Source organism: Phoca vitulina, unplaced genomic scaffold (genome assembly GCF_004348235.1).
Source record: "Phoca vitulina isolate PV1807 unplaced genomic scaffold, GSC_HSeal_1.0 scaffold3, whole genome shotgun sequence".
Lineage (NCBI taxonomy): Eukaryota > Metazoa > Chordata > Mammalia > Carnivora > Phocidae > Phoca > Phoca vitulina.
In genome coordinates this window covers 870518-884281 of record NW_022589706.1, presented here as the reverse complement: position 1 = coordinate 884281, position 13764 = coordinate 870518, and the positions used below count along the sequence as shown (strand labels likewise).

The following is a 13764-nucleotide window of genomic DNA, read 5'->3' as shown; positions in this document are numbered from 1 at the left end:
ATTCAACCCTTGATTCTTACTTTGCCACTAGTCCCATTAAGCTGCTAAGGTATGGCAATTTGTCAAAGCTGTTTTGATGAATTCACAGTAATAGAAGCCCGAATCCAACCAGTTTGAGAAAAAAGGAAATTTGATTTAAAAAATCTGGAGGTTCAGCATATTTGATATTGTTGAGGCTCAGTCTCAGAGAGAGAGAGGGAGAGAGAGAGAGCTCTTGCTTTGTAGGTCTCTGCCAACTTCATTTGGCAAATTGGCTCTTTTCAGGGGGCCAGAACATGGCTACCAAAACCCCACACTGCCATTTGCCCAGCTGGACCACCACAGTGAAAGTGGGTCTTCTCTTTCACCAAATTCATATATCAATCCCAGAGAAGCTTCTGATAGTTCTGCTTGAGTATTATGACTATCCCAGAGAAACCTCTGATTGGTTGTGCTCGAGTCACATGACTATCTCTCAATAATTCCTGTAGCCAGAGGGATGGAATATTCTAATTCAGCCAACTTGAGCCATGCATCCACTCCTCTGAGTTCCATGGCAGCCCCTCTGGGACCACAGTGAGAGGGGAGGCGGTTCCCCGAAGGAACCAGAGAAGACTCAGGAAGCTGTGCTAAGCAGAAAACACGTGGTACTCTAGTCCACACCTACACATAGACTTTTAGGACTCCACATGCTCACAGTATTCTCTCAGCCCAAATGCCTCTCTTCTATGAACTCTTCCTGGAAAAAAAAAAATACTGCCTCCTCTGGGAAGCCTTCCCAAATTCTTCTGAACAGCATAGTTATTTCCCACTTCTGTGTTTACACCGAACTTTTGCATATTTCTTTCATAGAAATGACTTATTTACATATATGCCTCCTCCACCAGACTGTGGGTTTAGTTTGAACCCTTTTATGTAGCCTGCTCCCTTCAGGGTATATACCACAGTGCCTGGCATGAAGTAGGTTCTAGATACATCTAGAAAGAGTGAATGAATTGAACAATAAGAGCCTCTAAGATTTCTCTCAATTAAACCCTAAATATAACCTATCTTCATTCTTATTTTAAAATTCCTTATGTGTCTGCACCATTCATCTTGTTCATCTGCATTCTTAAAGAGCTGCATACAAAATAACATTCTATTTTATATAGTGAAATTAGATGCTGGGCTGGAGAAGAGATCGTCATGTTTGAAAACCTTCCACCTCATCAATTGCATGAAAATACAGAGAATTTCTATTGAGGGTGCCAGCAGGTGGTATTCTTAATGTTTTAACACACATGTTCCCTGGGAGTATTAGAAAGGTAACTTGGGAGCTTGTCTTCAATGTTGATATTACCCATTTTTCAAGAGACTGATTAGTGAGTCACTGGGGAAGAGGAAGTTATTAAGAGTGAGGGAGTATGAGTGTGTGTGTGTGCGCATGTGTGTGCGCCTGTGTGTGTATGTGTGTGTATGTGTGCTCACTGAAAGGTATGTTGCTGCACATCAGACCTCTAATGGCATGGGATTTCAAAGGGCAGCGTTAGATGTCTTGATTTAGAGCTTGCAACTCTGCAATCTTCATGCTTATCCCTGTTTACTGATGTGTGTTAAGACTTTATGGGCAACTCACAGTTGTACTGACATGGATGTATTCTCCTGCTGTGTATTTATTTCTGTAAGATGTATGCATACCCCAAATCTACTTCCAGAGGAGCCTGGGGGACTGATAAATGGAAAGAGAACATGAGAGGCCATGAGCAGGGGATCCAGCCTCAGGGGCTGAACCCAGTGGTGCACTCCAAGGAAAAAACTGCTTCAATCCCGAGCCTTGATCCAGTTCTCTTCCTCAAAATGGGGATAGTACTGGTAACCCCATGGTTGCTGTGAGGATTAAAGAGATAACGTTCGCACGGGCCAAGGCTGGGGCTTGTCCTGCCAGTCATTCGGTCCAGCTGTTGAGTGTCCGCACCTCTTACCTTCCTGAAGGCTTTGGCAGGCAGATAAAGTAAAGCAGAGTGAAGTACTTTGTAAATAAAACTGAGTCTGGAGGCTGTTCTTTCAGTCTCTCACTGAGTCATAGGAACAAGTTCATCCATCTCTTCAGCCCTTATTTCCCTCATCTTTAAAGTGGGGTGAGTATATGTCAGTCCCGGCTGGTGGTGGAAAGGAGGGGAAACAATGCATGAGAAGATGTTCAGCGCCTGGGAGGTGCCAAAGCATTGTGTGCAGGGAAAGGAGACTCGCACGTCAGTCCCACTAAAGGGGACAAGAGGTGCGACTGGCCCCGTCCCCTGGTGCAGGTGACAAATCAAATGGCAGTCATACCTGATTTCCTGGTGGCCTCTTGTAGTGTTGTTGTGTTTTTTTTTTTTTAAGATTTTATTTATTTGTCAGAGAGAGAGAGAGACAGTGCACAAGCAGAGGGAGCAGCAGGCAGAGGGAGAAGCAGACACCCCTCTGAGCAGGGAGCCTGATGGGGGGCTTGATCCCAGGACCCCGGGATCATGACCTGAGCCAAAGGCAGATGCTTAGCCAACTGAGCCACCCAGGCGTCCCCTCTTGTAGTGTTTTGCATTGAGTAGAAGCCTCTGGCATTTTACACAGATGGACTTGGGTCCAGATCCCGCCCATGCCTTTGTTGGAGTTGATGCCAGTTTCCTGGACTACTGAGTTTGGAAGGCAGATTGCAATGAGCAATATGGAGAGTGCCCCTGGTGCACCATAGGGGTCTAGTAACTGTGTCACATGCGCCATCTCGTTAATCCTCATGCCCACCAGGTGTGTTGGGCATTAGTGCCACTCCTCTCCCATGAGGAGCCATGAGCATGGAGGCTCAGGGAGAGTAAATAGCTTGTGGGAGGTGATGAGGCTAATTTAAGTGGTGGAAGGAGTTTAAGCCCTTATCTGCCGATTTCAGTGCAGGGACACTGCCCTTCCCCTTCACTCCACGTTTAGATTGTAATTTCAGAAGAAAAAAAGGAAATCACTCTTATCATCTGGAAATTATTCACATTTCTCCCTAGAACTAAACTAAAAAGAGAAATGTAACATGTGGGCTTTTTATAAGACATTGAAGATGCTTTTTTGTCAATGACCATTGAAAGGCCCAAGATTCAGAAATGCTCCAAGGAAGCTCCAGGGTAGCTCTTTATGCCTTTCCGTTTGTCAAATGGAAGATGCTTACGTTGTGTGGTCCCAGAGGCCAGAAGTGGAACAAGAGGGTGAACATGGCAAGGGGCTGGTTAGATTCTCCATCACATAAAGAAGGATTTGGAGCTGTCCAGCCCTGTGCCCAACAGCCTCACCAGGCAGTAGGTATGTAGTTGGCTTTCACTGACCCCATTTCAGTGGGGGCTGCAGGACCACAGTAGGATGCTGGAGAGAGGGTGCATACAGGGATAGAGCACTGGGCCGGAGGGCTGGCAGCCCCCTTGCACCAATGGTGAAATGCCTGCTGACTTGTCCATACCCACACACTTGAGCCCCATGAGGCTGCTGCATTTGGCCAAGTACAAGTCAACTTTAGGAGGGAAACGTGAGCATAGCCAGTTTCTTATGTTATCTCTGCTTATTGGGCTATTTAAATCAAATAGTTTTTATCGTTCTCGAATCCTTCCCCATTTGTGCTATGGTGAATGTCCTTTCTCTGTTGGATAGCAGATTCCATTTGGGGCAAATTCCATTACATCCCAGGAAAGGTTGACAACGGAAGTCCAATCTAGAGTTGAAAACTCTAATCTTATATAAGATTCAGAGCTGTGCCCTCCCCAGACACTGCAGTTGTGGCTAAAGGACACCCAGGTGGGAAGGGGCTTAGCTGCTCTGTTCGTTGTTTTCCCTCCCTCCCCTGGAATGTGAGTGTAGGGGCAAGGGTCTGCCTCTGACATACCCACCCCCAATTCCTCTCTCTCCTGGGTCTCCAGTGTGTTGGATCAAAGAAGATGAAAAGAAACTTATATAACCAACCATGTTCATTCTTTTGCTGTTGACTGACTGGCCACTGACTCTCTATCTTACTAGTAATAACGGCAGACTCACCACTGGTTGGTTCTGGTTCGAAGGGCTTTGCATTTGATGACTCACTTAATCCTCACAATCTCCCCTGAGCTAGATCTATTTTTATTCCCAGTTACAAATAAGGAACTCAGGCAAGAGGCCCAGTAACATGCCCAAAGTCAAACAGGGGGTAGCCCAGGCAATCTTGGTGACAGGTGGCATTGTCTCTCATGGGGCACGAGTGAGTTCTTAAGAGCGCCTGGCAGGGATTCCCTGATGTGGGAGTTTTAGAGCACACCCTTCTCCTTCCACTGCTGCTCAGTTCTGTCCTCAGAAGAACATCCCAAAACTTGATGCTGGTATCCCCTTGCCTGGGGACATGCCACAGGAGACTCATGCATGCTTACTGTGCCAGTTGCTGGGGGTAGGGGAAGGACACTGCCCTAGTGCTGTCCTCCTCTTCCCTGCTGTGACAAAGATGGTGAATGGCCCATAGTATAGAACCAAAGCTGGGCATGTCACCTGTCTCCCTGCATTAGCTGTGATTACATGACTGGGTGCCAGCCAACCACGATACATAAGCAGAAATATCAAAAGGCATCTTCCAGGATTCTTAAGACCCAGATGACACTCTGCCTGTTCTTGCACCTTTCCTCCCTCTTACTGCTTGGATGGAGACATGCTGCCTGGAGCTCCATCCTAGGGGGTAGAAATCCACACCCTAAGGATGACAGAGTGGGGAGCTGGAAGGAACCTGGTTCTCCAAAGACTTCATGGTGCCCAGCTACTGTGCCAGCTCTGCATTGCCTACCTCTGGATTTCTGCAGGGGAGACAAATTTTTTTTGCCATAATTATCTACAGGCCAAACCTAAATCTGGCTAATCTATGTCCCTCGATGTTACTCTTTCTTCTCCTGCTCAGATCAGCACAGGGGCAGACAGCAGGCCAACTGCTGGGCAGATGTGCAGCCAGCAGAGAGAATGCCATTCATCAGTTCCTGCAGGCAGCTCTCCTCTCTACTTGTGGGTCTCTCAGCCCCTCTCTTGGCTTCAGAGGTGGGGGGCACAGCTGGCATGTTGTGCCCGATGACTCCCGCTCTCTGCCCTCTCTGGTTGCTTTATGTGAAGGTTTGGTGAAAGGCCAATGGCTATTGGTGATCAGACCAATTGTGCCAACCCTTGGCAAGTCCACTCCTTAGGCCCAGTGGCCAGTTCTCAGGCAGCATGAAGATCTCAATCCAGATCGCATCAGGGGCTTTCCCCGGATATGGGCCAAGATTAATTGCCTATGTAGCTGTGAACCAGCACATTAAGTAGGATTGTGTTAAGCAGTTCACTGGTGGTGGTTCTTCTGGGCATCTTCTGCCTCACTGGGGTACTCTCTTGGCTGACTCAGCACCTGCCACATGGGAGGCATGCCATGTTTTTGGAAGAATGAACAAATGAATGAATGAACCCTTTGGAAACCCCTCAGAGAGAATTAAATCCTAAAGAGTGACTGGAGACATCTGTGGGATGAGGAGAGTGAGTCAGAGATTTGTTTACACTTCTGGGGTGAGAAACAACCTTTTATTCAAGCAGCGGGGACCCTGAAACTCAAGTCCAGAGTTCAGTGTGTGCAAACAGCTTCTGAGCTTGGATTCCTATATGAAAGGGCAGATGCCACAGGGCAAAGTCACTGGGATGGCTGTCATAGAACCTGGATGGGAGCCCTGGAGACACCACTTACTGGCCATGGGACCTCAGGTGAGGTGTTCGCCTCTGTGAAAGAATAGATTGTCCTGACACTTGTGAAAATGGTAAAGAAGACTATTCAGATCTATTGCAAGAGGCCAAGGCAATAGAGAAGAAAGATTGGACTTAACTCCAAATACAGCAAGGACAAGTGGGGATTTCTAGCCAAGGAGCAGAATGGAAGATCAGGGATGAAAATGTACTAAGAGGAGACCTTACACACAGAGAGATTCTGTCTAAACCGACTCAACAGGATTCTCACTGAAGGCAGAAAAGCATGATCAGGTATCAGAAGTGGGAGAGGAAGAGTTTTATCAGATATCAAGGATGGGGGTCTTGATAAACTGGCTCAGCAGAATTCTTGCTGAAATAGGACTCCACAAACCACAGACAGGGCCCCAGGACAAGGTCTGGTCCAAAAGGGGGTTCAGAGGAGCCCGTCAAGATGAGAGTCTTTGTCACTCTTGGGCTGACCCTTGTCTATGGCCTTCACATGGCTGCTGTGAAGATACCACGAGGTGGGGCAGCAGATGGGAAAGAAGAGGCTGGATTCCAGCCCTTAGGTCAGAGGGGCTTTGTTATAACGACTGAGCCCCACCATTGTGCCATGAAAGCAGTCATAGACCATATGTCAGCTAGTGGATATGACTGCATTCCAATAAACCTTTATTTGCAAAAAACAGAATTTTGCCCCAAAACGTAGGTTGATGACCCCATCTAGAGAGGGAGGGGAGCCTTTCTAATTAATACAAAAGTGCTATATAGGCTAGTGGTGCAGTGTTCATAGGGCCTTTATTCCCCCACGTTATCATTACTATTACTATTTATTTCATAATCCAGTACTAACGTATGTATAGTATCAATCACTTTACAAACCCTTTTGGAATAACGTGGATATAAATTTTTTGGAACACATTTTCTGTGTGACCCTCCCAAGATTCTGATCTATGGGACTTGGGACAGGGAGAGCAGGGAGGGGCGGTGTCCCAAGAGGTGACAGTACCCCATAGGGATGGGAGCATCTCCATGCAGAACACAGATAGGCGATAATAGAGATCTGCTCCCGGGGCCACAAGCCACTTCTCCCTGTCCCTGCAAACAGGCCAAGAGATGGGCTGAACGTACTTTCACCACACTCACCCTTGCAGACAGGGAAGCAGATAGAGCAGCTGGCCCAGAATGAGAGCACAATAAAATCAGTCCACAGTTGACTGGCCCCACTGAAGAGAGGTGAGCGCTAGTGGTCAGAAGGGCTTGCATTTGAGGATGGAAGACAAAGAACTGGGGACCAGGGTAGCCAGCATGAGACGGGAAATGCAGAAGCAAAGGGTGGGGGTGCCAATCCTGGTGCATTTCTGGCCAATAAGCAAGGCAGGAGCAGTAGCTTTTTGAAACTGCCACAGGCCTGGTCCCCCCAACCCCAGCCCCCAGGTTCATGCCACCTGCCTTCAGCCAGGTTGTGCGTGGACTTGGTTAATTTGCTGAAAACACCATGGTGCCGTTCATTCTTTTCGCGGGAGCCTTGAAGCTTTGGGCAGGTGAAGACTCAAGGCATCTCGCCCCCCTGAGCTCTCGTTCACATTTGAGACATTGTCATTGCTATTCTATATTGGCATCCTACCGAGGGAATTGTCATTAATCTAATGTTTCATCCTATGCTAGACCAAAAAATTCAGAATGTTTAAATGGGAGAGGATGACAGCTCTGCTCTCATCTTTTCTGGGTCAGTGGACTATTTAATAAGGTTTCAGCTTCATCCCTATCATTGCAATAATAACTGCATCTACACACTTTGAGCTCAAGACTCCAGCAGGAGAAAGGAGATTCTATCAGACTAATATTACAGCTCTTCCTCTCTGCCACACATCTGTATTTCTTTCCTGAATTCAGATTGATTTTTGCAGGGCTTTTCATGCTCCAGAGCATGAAAGCTGAGTTTTCTGCAATGAGCCCAATAAAGTTTAAGATTGGGTTCAACACAGTTGAGCTCCTCAAGATACAAGACCCACAGTGCACGTGGTTGAGTCCTCATTTCACTCACCTAAGGTCAACAAAGATGAACTGAATGCTGACTAGGAGACCAGCATTTCGTTCGTGCCAACTGGGAGATGTGATTAGAATAGGGGTCAGCCTGTGGGGCCAGGACTTTCTAGGTGGGGAAGCTTTGGAGCTCTAACTTGAAGCATCAGAAGGAGTCACCCAGAAGAGAGAGAAGGAAGATGAGGTCTCCATTTATGAGTACTCCTGAGTATAGCTTGCCCATCTGTCTCAGGCAGGGCTCCCAGAGAAACAGAGCCAATATATATACATGTAACTGGCTCACATAATTAAAGAGGTGGGCAAGGCCTCCCATCTGCAGGGTTAGTCCTCAAGCTGGACAGCCAGGAGAGCTAGTGGTATAGTTACCGTCCAGAGGTCAGCAGGCTCAAGACCCAGGAAAAGGTGATATTTCAGTTCAAGTTCGAAGGCAGTCAAGCCGAAGACAGTTCTCTCTTAAAAGGGGAGCAGCCTTCTTGCTGTATTCGGGCTTCCAACTGATTGGAAGAGGCTCACCCACACTGGGGAGGGCAATCTGATTTGCTCAGTCCACCGATTCAAATGTTACTGTCATCCAAAAACATCCTCATGCGCACACTCAGAATATTTTATCAAATATTTGGGCATCCTGTGGCCCAGTCAAGTTGACCCATAAAATTAACCATTTCAGGCCCTAAACCCAATGAATAGTGTCCTTATGAGAGACAGATCAAGATACACAGAGACACAGGGGAGAGAAGGCCGTGAAGAGAGAGGCAGGGAGTGCAGTGATGCAGCCCACAAACCAGCCATCACTGGAGCCACCGGAAGCTGGAAGAGACAAGGAAGGAGGGTTCCTCGTCTCCCTCAGCCTGGTCCTCCTGATACCCATTGCCGCCGCTGGAGGTCCTGCTCTCAGCTTTTTCTTTGTTAAGGGATGGTTTGCAGGTATCCAATGTTAGAGAGACTCTAGATCCAACTGAAGAAACATTTTGACCTAATTAGAAGGACTGAATGAAGATTTGTAGAGAATAACTTTCTCATCTTGTGATCCAGTGTGACAGAATGAGGTCATGTGTGCTCCCTAAAGTCACCACCCTTGGCCTGTGGTCCCCACGGCCTCGCTTGATGGACATCGGGGGGGCGCTAGCCCAGCCTGCACTCCCTGCCCCTGCATCATTCCGCCCGCCGCTTCCAGGCTCAGTGCCAGCACTCTGCGCCCACATGGGGCCTTCTGCCCTTGCAGACCATTTATCTGCAGTCCCGCAGGACACCCCTCCCTCCCTCACCACGAGTGTGTGCACACCCCTTTCCTCACACTTCCTCCCCAGGAAGGAAAGACACCTTTCTGCTTCAGCCCCCTCTCTTTCTGGAACTCCTATGGTATGGGTGTTGGACTTGCTAGAATGATCCCCTGTGCTTCTCTCTTTTCACCTTATTTTCTGTCTCCAGGACTTTCTATGCTACTCTCTGGGACGTGTCCTTGAGTTCATCTTCCGAACCTGTCTATTGGTTCATTTTGCCGTTCTCCGACCAGAGCTCCTCTCACTCTCCGATTGTTCCTTTTCCGTAGCATCTTGTGTTTTATGGGCGCAATATCTTCTTCTCCCTCTCTGAGGATATTTGTCACGGTTATTTCCAAGTTTCCTCTTCCCTACATTTTTTTCTGTGTCCTCTGAGGGCCTTTGATCCGTTTATTTAGGTCTTTGCCTTTCATTTTGAAGGTTTTCCTCAAGTGGCTACAGGCCATTGGCAAACGTTCACTGCTAATGAAGGGGGGAGCCCTGAAATGCTGGCGGCAGGGTGTGGCTGGGAGGGCCCCACCATGGAGCACGGACAGGTGCCTCCCTGGGATGTCAGGCAGCAGTGGGCCATGACGGGGTCTGCAGGTGTCCCCTGAGGACCTTCACAGTCTCACGAATGGCGCTCACCTTGGCCTGGCTGCTGAGGATGTGGATGCAGGGCAGAAGGGAGTAGGGACTGGGGACACTTTGTGATTCAGACCATCTGTCCCCCTCCCTCTTTTCAGCCCTGTCCCCCAGCACCCTTTTCTGTGTGCAGACATGGCCGGGGATAGCTCTTTGGACGCAGAGTCAACGACCCAGCCTCCAGGACCACCCATCCTAGTGCTCGCTGGTCCTCTGCTGGCTGGAGATTCTCCCGGTTCTGTGGGGTGACCAGCTTGTTGGGCTCTGCCCTGGGAACCCTGACACCAGAGCTTCCTCCAGAACACCAGGTCGGCTCCTCTGTCTGCTTTAGCTTTTTGAACATGTGATGACAGAGTTCGTCTTCTGGTATGAAATGTCCTGGCCTCTTTGTCCCAGTGGGTTTATACTGTTTTTATTTTTTTACTGTCTGGCTAAGGGACTCAATCAGTCACTGAGTAAATACTTACTGATCACTTACGCCGTGCCAGGCGCTCTTCTATAGCAATGAGCAGAAACAGGAGCATCCTGTCCCCTTGGGGCTTGCATTCCGGTGCTCTCCTGTGTCTGGTCAATCCCCGCTGTTAATTAGAAAGTATCAGCCATCTTCCTGCAAATCACACTGTGTCCCTTCCCTGGTGAAAACCCCTACCGGATCCTTATGCTGCAGCTGGATTGGACTGAAGGCCCCGGCCTGGCCTGAGTGTGTTGTGGGGGGACCCCGCCCGACCCCCAACTCTCCCCCGGTGTGCCCTCACTCCTGACTCAGCCCTCTGCTCCTAGCTCTCCCTCCAGGGCCAGGGGGACGGACGGAGCCTACCGTTGCCATGGTAGTTGTCACAGACTCCATGGGGACAGGAATTGTCACCCCCACTTTGCAGGTGGGGAAGGCTAGTGTCAGAAAGGTCCAATCACAAGTTAGGTGACGTCAAACAGTGAGCAAGCGGTACCAGCTGGTTCAAGTGAGGGCTCTCTGACTTCACGGTGCCCAGGCCACCGCCCTCCTCCCACAGAAAAGGCCTGTATGGCTTAGGAAGATAGGGAGCCATTCTCCTTCTCCCTCTCCCCCTTCTAGCGCCCTCCCTCTCTCCCTCGTTCCTCCCTCCTGTCTGCCATCTGACACAGAGCAATCCATGCCCAGTTCTGGCAGAACCCAGGAGCCAGGGACCCTGTTTGCCTTAGGAAGGCCGACACTTAGAGAGATTTACTCCTTTTCTCCCCGCTAAGGACACACAGCTCCCTGGGAACCGTCACCATTGTGGCCGCTCATCAGCCTCAGGTTGATGAAATGAGGCTGCGGGAAGCAGAGACCACACAGGATATGAATCCCCTTCTCAAGTTGTTGGTCAGAGTTTTCAACCACCCCTCCACCCACCACCCTCACCTCCCACTCCTCTGCCTCCCGCTTCACCCCCACCCTGCACCTCCCACCATCCACCTCCACCTCCCACTTCACCCTCCACCCACCTCCCACCCTTCACCTCTACTTCCCTCCCCTCTGACCTCCACCTCCCACCCCTCCACCTCCACCTCCCACTTCACCCTCCACCCTGCACCTCCCACCCTCCACCTCTACTTCCCTCCCCTCTGCCCTCTACCTCTCACCCCTCCACCTCCACCTCCCACTATACCCTCCACCCTGCACCCTCTATCCCACCCCTCAGTGTCCTTCCCTTCTCTCCATGCTCACTCATTCCTCTTGGCTCACTGAAACCCCTCCAGTGCCCTCCCTGCCTTGTTCCTTTCCCCTTTCTGCTCTACACACTACCCAGCTGGGTCCTTTTTCAAATGCTGAACAGACCAGTCCGGACTGTGTTAGAAATTCTCCAGTGCCTTCTCCTGGGGTCCAAACAAAGAGCCCAAGCTCCAGTGGCCCTGTACCTCATAACCTGCTGCTTCTGCCTCCTGATTTAGCCTGGTGTCCCCACCCCCAGCAGCCCATCCCTCATCACCCCCCCACCACCACCTGCCTCCATCCTCCACCACACCCACTGCTCATGAGGCTCCAGGCATCTTCCAGTCTGCCCAGAGCCCCCTGCCCCTCCTGCTTCCCATTTGCTCTCAGCTGCAGGAAGTCTCTGAGTTGTCCCCCCTCGTAAGGGGCTGTGAGCCCCCCACGCACACTCATAGCCCCTTTGCCTCCCACCAGCTGTCTGCACCTTCATGTTGATGGTACTGATTGGGCTGCCCTGCCTGCCCAGCCAGGCTTGATTTTAGGGGGTTGCAGGGTTGCTGGACTTCTGTATGGTGTGGTGTGTCCAGAAGTACTTTCAAATTTAAAAATATCTGACCCTAATGCCTAAAATTTCACCATTAAAATTCATATTTTTTTATTGAAGCAAACAGTTCTCAAATTTAAAACAGCATCCAAAAGGGTAAAACATTAAGAGCTTACCTTCGTGGGATTTCGCTTCTCAGATTGCATTCTGGGCTGACAGATAATTAGAGACGTGGTTCCCAACCTCAGATCCACGAACCCCCTTTCCAGTGTGTGTCCTATCACACCGCCGACCAAATGCCTTCTTGCTATTTTTCTTTGTTGATTTCTTTGTCTTTCACTTAATACATTTATGTTTTAAAAGACTTTATATAAATATCTTAAATAACCAATATTACTAGCTTTTAATATAAGGTAACTGGAAAGAAAAATCAATGAAAACAAAATAGAATTATAAAATTCAGGTTGGATCAGGAGCCCACCAAGAGTCTGAGCTGAGTCCTGCTCTCTCTGTATTAAAAGGGTGGGGGGGATTGGGAAGTGCTAGAGAGATACTAAAGGCGTAGTAGGGGTGCCAGGTTGAGTCTTGCTTCTTGACATGATCAGGAGAATCTAAAGAGCTGAAATGTCTATCAGGGTCCTGTCCATTTAGCTCCCAAACTAATCAGGGCGGCCGCTGGGGTTGGCACACAGGTTGTGAAACACTTGCTGAGTGGAAATGGAACACAAGCAAGGAAGAAATTGGTGAGGAGGGAAGTAGAACCAGAGGTCATCGTGATGGTTCTCAAACTTGAGGGTGCATATACACACCAACAGAGCAGATCACCAGCCAGGTCCCCAGAGATCCGGATTTCCTGTGTCTGGGTTGGGGCGTCAGAGGGTACATGTGTCATCAGCATGCCTGCAGCTGGTCGGTGGAGGCTTCTTTGAGAAACACTGGTCCAGCAGGTGGGGCTGTGACTGGGAGTGTTTGTGGAGCCCCATCCCAAAGCCCCAGGCTTCATTTCTGTCTCTGGCCCTCCCTGGCATGGGCCCTCAACACCCTCATGCCCTTCCCCAAGTGGAAGATGCTTTGCATGCATGTGACAGTTCTGCCCTACCGCTGGGAGATCTGGGAGAGGGCGGGTGACATGATCTGTGCAGCCAGGTAAAACCACTGGGCAGCTCTGGGCTATGCTGATAGACCTCAAAGAGATTGAGGGGTCAATGTCAAGGTCAGTAAGGAGGGAGCACCAAGAGGAAGAAACCTCTGGATTTAGCCCTGAAACAAGCTCCCTCCTCCCCACTTTGCTGGTCATTGATAACCATCAGCCTAACAGTAACCAGTTACTGGGATGCTATCAGTGGATATTCTGATGTTCCTTATGAGATAATTTGGCTGGTTTGAATCCAGCCTATGGCATTAGCTTCTCTGCTAGCCCTGACTGCCCCCCCACCCTCTATTCCCCATCTTCCCAGACATTTCACCCGGGCCCCCTTGAACTCCACTGCTTGGTCCACACTTGTCTCTGACATCCTCATCCTTATGCTGACTACATGCTCCCTTCCTGACTTTGGGGAACCTGGCTTTCCTGGACCCTTATTCTTCTCACTGTCCAGAATAGGCAGCACATACCGCCCTTTTGATTTTGCACTGAACCCCACCAATTATGTAGCTAGTCCTGCTTTTACCTCTAATCATGTAATCCTTATAACATCTTGCAAGGTGGAACTTAGCATCTTCTTGGTAAAGAACTTGAGACTTGGAGAAGTTCAGAAGCCTGCTCAATAGTCCAACAGCATGTTGGCAGCATCACCATCACCTTCATTATCTCTGGTAGCCTGCTCATGGTCCACAGCTCAGCATCATCACCATCACCATCATCACCATCATCATCATCATCATTACCATCATCACAATCATCACCATCA

General features: G+C 49.3%; 1 protein-coding gene across 1 annotated transcript in view; it reads left to right on the top strand.

Moving 5' to 3' along the window:
- Positions 1–13764, top strand: part of STK32B (serine/threonine kinase 32B) — a 365972-nt gene that overhangs the window by 267988 nt on the left and 84220 nt on the right. The gene's annotated exons all lie outside the window — the stretch shown is intronic.